Genomic DNA, 5,925 nt, shown 5'->3' on the forward strand with positions numbered 1-5,925 from the left:
TTACATTTACATGCCAGAGCGCATTATGTATCTTCAATGTTTTGTGAAGAGACATCATTTGATTTGCCATCTGCACCAAAATGACAAGAACAAGAGGCTAAAAAACAGCTTCATCTTCTCTATTTTTCTGTTACAAGTTTCCTCATGCTTCCAAATGCTAAAAAAATCACGCTCATCAATGATTGATTATTCTGTGAACTTGCAAAGTCATTATAATGAACCATTGATATGTGTGAATTTTCTTGAAACATTTTGAAGCTGATGAAAGGGTTCATATAGAGAGGGGAAAGAGGTGGGCGTGAGAATACCCGCAGACACCATAGTAGCTATATACACCTCGACACCATGTTGAGCATAGATAGTTCTTGATACCAAAATAAGATAAATCTTAGTGTAATAACACTATGAATTTGGGATATTAGTTGCGGCCACGATTAAGTGATATCTACCAAACTTAAAAAAAGTGAGATAAAAGAAAAAGGGAGACATACAGGAATCATTTCTTTTGCTGGAGGCAAAGAATTTAAGTCCTAATGCCACTATCCCCCAATTCCCTCTCTCTCTCTTTCTTAGAAAAGATGCATCCTATATAGAAAATAGGTAACTGGAATATAAGCAAAATAAAATAAATCATAACATCGAAATGAGGAACAAATGTGACTTTGTTAGAGAGAGAGAGATAATCCACCTTGTTCTTCACCAAAATCTTCCTTAGGATTCTTCTTCTCTTCTTTCTCAGATCTACACACATCGTGTAAAGAAAAATCAAGAAATGAAAATCAACTTTAGCTAGCTGACAAGGTCTGGATGCATCAGGGAAAAGTTAACTCTGCTCTCGTGTAGTGGGTTAATAAAGTTGAAGTTTGCTGACCATAAAAAAGTTGCTGACTAACTCCATGACCACCAGCAGGGAACATTGCCATGGGAGGACCAACAGTTTGAGCCATTGAAACAGGATGTGTTTGTGTAAACCGTGCCTGTAACAAACAATATTTTTTAGTGCCCGAAAATCTAGTTGCTGCACAAAAGAGAAATCTGTGTAGTAGTATTCGAGAGATTTGTTTCATATGCATGCTTCAAGAAAGTATAGTGTAGGACGACATAAGGGGCCATGGCGATGGCCTGCACCTGCACGCCTGCCATGGTGCTCACCCTTCCATTTCCATTGTGATGGCCTGCCTGCAGAAACCAATCCAACCGCAGGGGTCATCCAGAAGGAGAAGAAGAAGAAGAGGAGGAGGGGAGGAGGATGGAGGGGTGTCTGCGTACCTTTGAAGTCTGGGTGCTGCAGCTCGTCACGGGCGTCGAGGGTCACCGCAAGCTTTGCTCCCCACCCGACCGAGAGAAGGCCACCGCCGTCATCATCCATGGGTGGGTGTGGGGCTAGGGTTCTGCCCCCATCCATCCATGGCCTTCCTCGAGGACCACGTGGATGACGGCGCGCCAGTGCCGCTGCGGATCTGGGCGTCGCTCCGCTCCTCGATCTGGGGCCTCCCCTCCCCTTCCCTTCCCTTCCCTTGCTTTGGAGAGGAAGGAAGGTGTCACCCTTTTGCCAAGTTGAACGCCGTCGTGCCGAGTTGAACGCCGGCCGTCCTTTTGCCAAGAGAAGAGAAACCGAGGGGAGGAGGAGAGGGCCATGGCGGCGGCAGAGTGCATGGGAGGAGATGGAGCGGGGCGTGGGGTGCGGGGCTCGGGACGGAAGGGATTGGGGGCTAGGTTTTGACCACACTCCATGTAGCCCACGATCGTTGCGGCCCATCCTCTTTTCGAGATGAACGCGCGCGCATACGCTCACCGTGACTGCAGCAGAGGGCCCACGCAGAAGGGTGGCCCATGCGTCATCCACTTTAACCCGAACACACAACGTACAGAAAAACGAACGCCCATATATATACCAGCGAGATAAAAAGTACAACGTCAGCGGACAGCAATGCAGATCGTGGGGGCTGGATGAATTTGAAACCGGGATGGCGCTGAAACGGCGGGTAGTGTAGGAGGCTTTATATGTTAGATGCCTATGTGATGTTGGGAATAAATGACAAGATTTAAATGGCTCAATAACATCATGTTTTTTCTTTGGGATGTCTGTCTGCTATTGAATGTCATGGCTCTTGGCATTCTTATATTTAGCATAAAAATATATTCATAGCTTTTTTAGGCTCTTGGCATTCTTATATTCAACAAAAAATATATTCATAGCTTTTTTAGAGTACGCTCAAATGCTCAATTAACTATTGAATACTCCCTCCGTTCCTAAATGTAAGTCTTTGTAGAGATTTCACTATGGCCCACATACGGATCTATCTAGATGCATTTTAGAGTATAGATTCATTCATTTTGCTTCGTATGTGGTCCATAGTGGAATCTCTCCAAAGACTTATATTTAGGAACGGAGGGAGTAGTATTTTCTGAATATTTCAATTAAGCGACATGTGAGAATTTTTTTGGTTATAACCTTTAAGAGGAAATTAGATTATTTTGGTATTACGTGTCTCCTAACTTGAATAAATGCAAACGTTTTTATGTTCAGGTTATAATGTGCATTGCACGTGCAAGCTTACTAGTACAGAAAGAAAACAGTTCGCTCGATCTTTTTTTTTGACCAAAATACAGTAGGGTAAAACCCTACTGTGTGTCATTTTCATTATATAAAGGATAAAAGAGTGCATAGTACAATGGTTGTTGGGAGAGCAACCAGAGTGGATGAGGTTACAAAGAAAGCAGAAATTAAGCTACAAAATTATTCAAATATGTCAATCCAGGATGACATGCCATCCTTAAGGCTAGGCTTGGCTCTCATCATGGTGAGCTTGAAGGTGCTGGTGAAGTTAAACTTGCATGATGCAATGGAGCATGGTATATTCTCAAATATCAGTCCATTTCTCTGATTCCATATGCTCCAGCATCCTATAGTCACAATCTCCATGAAGAATGGAAAGTTGTATCTTAGCTTGCCATCAGAAATCATTTCATGAATGTGTAGATCAGTATTCCATTCAATGCCTATATTCCACCAGAAGTTTTGACTAAAAGTGCATGAGAAAAGAAGATGGGTTTTGTCCTCCATGTCTTCATCATAACATAGAACACAAGAAGTGGAGTCCAAATGAAATGATTTTCTGGTAAGCAACTCACATGTGTTAATTCTGTCATTAAGCATCAGCCAGCAGAAAAATTTATGTCTGGGGAGGCAGCAGGTTTTCCAGATCCATTTGATGGGGTCAGCAGTGTCATGATGTCCCATAAGGAAGTTGTAAATCTTCTTGGTCATATGAATATTGTTGCCCCATTGGAAAATCCACTTATCATGGCCATTGTGATCCCTAATATTGCTAAGTTGATCTGACAAGCTGTGAAGCTGTTGGTGAGCAATAATTGACAGGGGAAGCTGAAATAGTTCATATATGTTTTCCATATCTTTGGTTACCATAATGGAAATATGTTCCTGGAGTGTAAATGAGTATAATTCAGGGAATTTAATTTTCATGACATTGCCATCCCAGTTATCATTCCAAAGCATAGCAGTATTGCCAGACTTAACTTGACAGGTGGTCATAGATTTAAACAGATCCAGAAGTTTCAGGCAGTCCTTCCACCAGAAGGATCCTTTCATGTTACCAGGGACTGGAACAGCATTAGGATCATAGTAGGCATTCCAGATCAAGTTAACCCAGGGAATATCAACCCTATTGAAGAACTTATGCAGGTGCTTAATGAGAAGAGCTTGATTCTGGATTCTGAGATTGAGCACTCCCAATCCTCCTTGGTCTTTGGGTTTACATATCATTTCCCAGCTAGCAAGGCACTTTCCTTTTTTGTTAATGTCATTGCCATACCATAGGAAATTTCGGCTAGATTTATCCACATGATCCAGAATGGTGTAGTGCACTTTAAGGGAGCACATGGCAAATATGGGCATGGATGCAACAACTGAGTTAACATATGTTAGCCTACCAGAGTGGTTCATAAATCTGGCAACTCCAGACAGCCTTTTGTCAATTTTTGAGATAACAGGTATAAGATCATGAACAGAAGGTTTGGTGGTGCCAAGGGGAAGTCCAAGGTATGTGAATGGTAAGCTTTCAACCTTACATCCAAAAGAGTCAGCCAATTCAGATACAGTTTGCTGGTCAATATTAATGGGGATCATGGAGGATTTGCTGAAATTCACAAAAAGACCAGTTGAGAGGCTGAAGAGGTTTAACAGATATTTGAGGTGTATAATTTGGTCAGCATCAACAGGCATTATCATAAGAGTGTCATCAGCATACTGAATTATTGGGTAGTCTTGTCCATATGCATGATTAATAGGAAGGGATAATTCCCCATTAGCCCAAGCAGCATTAATTACTGACTGTAATAGGTCAGCTGCTAAAACAAAGAGAAGGGGAGAGTATGGGTCTCCTTGTCTGACACCTCTTTTGCACATAATTTTTTCCCTGCAACTCCATTGAGAAGTACAACAGTTGAAGCAGATTTAAGGATATTTGACACCCAATTGATCCATCTTGGTCCAAAGCCTTTGGCATTAAGCATAGCAATAATGGCATTATATTCAATCTTATCAAATGCCTTTTCAAAATCAAGTTTGAGGATGATAATGGGCCTTTTAGATTGATGGCAGAGATGAAGGTATTCAAATGCATAACCCAAACAGTCTTGTATATTTCTGCCTTTGATGAAACCATACTGGTTCTGATGTATGACAGAAGTAATGATATTTTGTGCCCTGTTTGCCAGAAGCTTAGTAAAAAATTTAAGAGGCAGACTAACCAGAGAGATTGGTCTGAAATCATTCATGCTCTCTGGATTGGCAACTTTTGGAATGAGGGTAATGTAGGCAGTGTTGATGCTCTGGATGTCACAATTTCCTTCAAAGAAATCCCAAATCATAGTGTAAAAATCTTGTTTTATAATATTCCAGCACCTTTTTAAGAACATGCCATTAAAACCATCAGGGCCAGGTGCTCTGTCAGTGGGGAATTCTTTAGCAACCTGTTCAATTTCATCCACAGTAAAAGGGGCATCAAGTGCAGACAAGTCATGTTGTTGTATTAATTCATCCAGATTGAAAAGCATAGTAGGGTTGATGGTTTACCCAGTCTGTCCTTATATGATTGCCAAATAATTGCAGCCTTGTGGTCATGGTTTTGGTAATAAATTCCATCTTCACTGAGAATGGAGGTAATGTAGTTTTTTCTGAAACTTTGTGTGGCCATGGCATGAAAGAAGTCAGTATTTTCATCATCAAGTCTGACACTTCTCATCTTGAACCTGGATTTCCAATATATTCTTTTAGCCTCAAGTAATTTGTTGGTATGTTTTCTCAGTATTTTCCTAAAGTTGGCCTCCATATTAGATAGCTGTCTTTGCTCCTCAATACCATCCAATAGAGTAAGGACATAGTTGCATGCAGCAATGGTGGAATTAAGTCTGGATAGGTTTCTACTCCATTTTTTCAGACCAAGTCTGAGGCATTTAAATCTGGCAGATACATCATTGGTAGAGTTGTTGAGCTGGTAATTTCTGTTCCAACATTGCACCACAGTTTCATAAAAGCCATCAAATTCAAGCCAATAATTTTCAACTCTGAAAATGGATGCTTGGGAGTGTCACTGCCAATTTGTATATGGATAGGAACATGATCAGATGTTACTCTGGCAAGAGGATGAGCTAAAGTATTGGGAAAGGAAATAGTCCAGTTTGCAGAAGTGAAGATCCAGTCAATCTTTTCTAGAAGGGGAATATCTTGCATATTGGACCATGTAAAGTTCCTGCCTTTGAGTGGTACCTCCACAAGATCCAACTGTTGAATCAGGCTATTAAACATTAACATATTATTTGTATCACCACCAGGTCTGTTTCTGTCCAGTGGGCTTCTGATAAGATTAAAGTCCCCAGCTAACATCCAGTTATCCATATTGG

General features: G+C 41.1%; 1 long non-coding RNA gene across 1 annotated transcript; it reads right to left on the reverse strand.

The window, feature by feature from the left end:
- Positions 1 to 705: 705 nt before the first annotated feature.
- On the reverse strand, positions 706 to 1,146 carry LOC123135094 (uncharacterized). The gene is made up of 3 exons (XR_006465817.1): positions 1,129 to 1,146; positions 872 to 977; positions 706 to 741 (listed from the first exon to the last, which is right to left on the reverse strand). It is a non-coding gene; the product is annotated as an uncharacterized lncRNA (long non-coding RNA).
- Positions 1,147 to 5,925: the final 4,779 nt, after the last annotated feature.

The sequence above is a fragment of the Triticum aestivum genome, chromosome 6B, assembly GCF_018294505.1.
Source record: "Triticum aestivum cultivar Chinese Spring chromosome 6B, IWGSC CS RefSeq v2.1, whole genome shotgun sequence".
In the NCBI taxonomy this organism is placed as follows: domain Eukaryota; kingdom Viridiplantae; phylum Streptophyta; class Magnoliopsida; order Poales; family Poaceae; genus Triticum; species Triticum aestivum.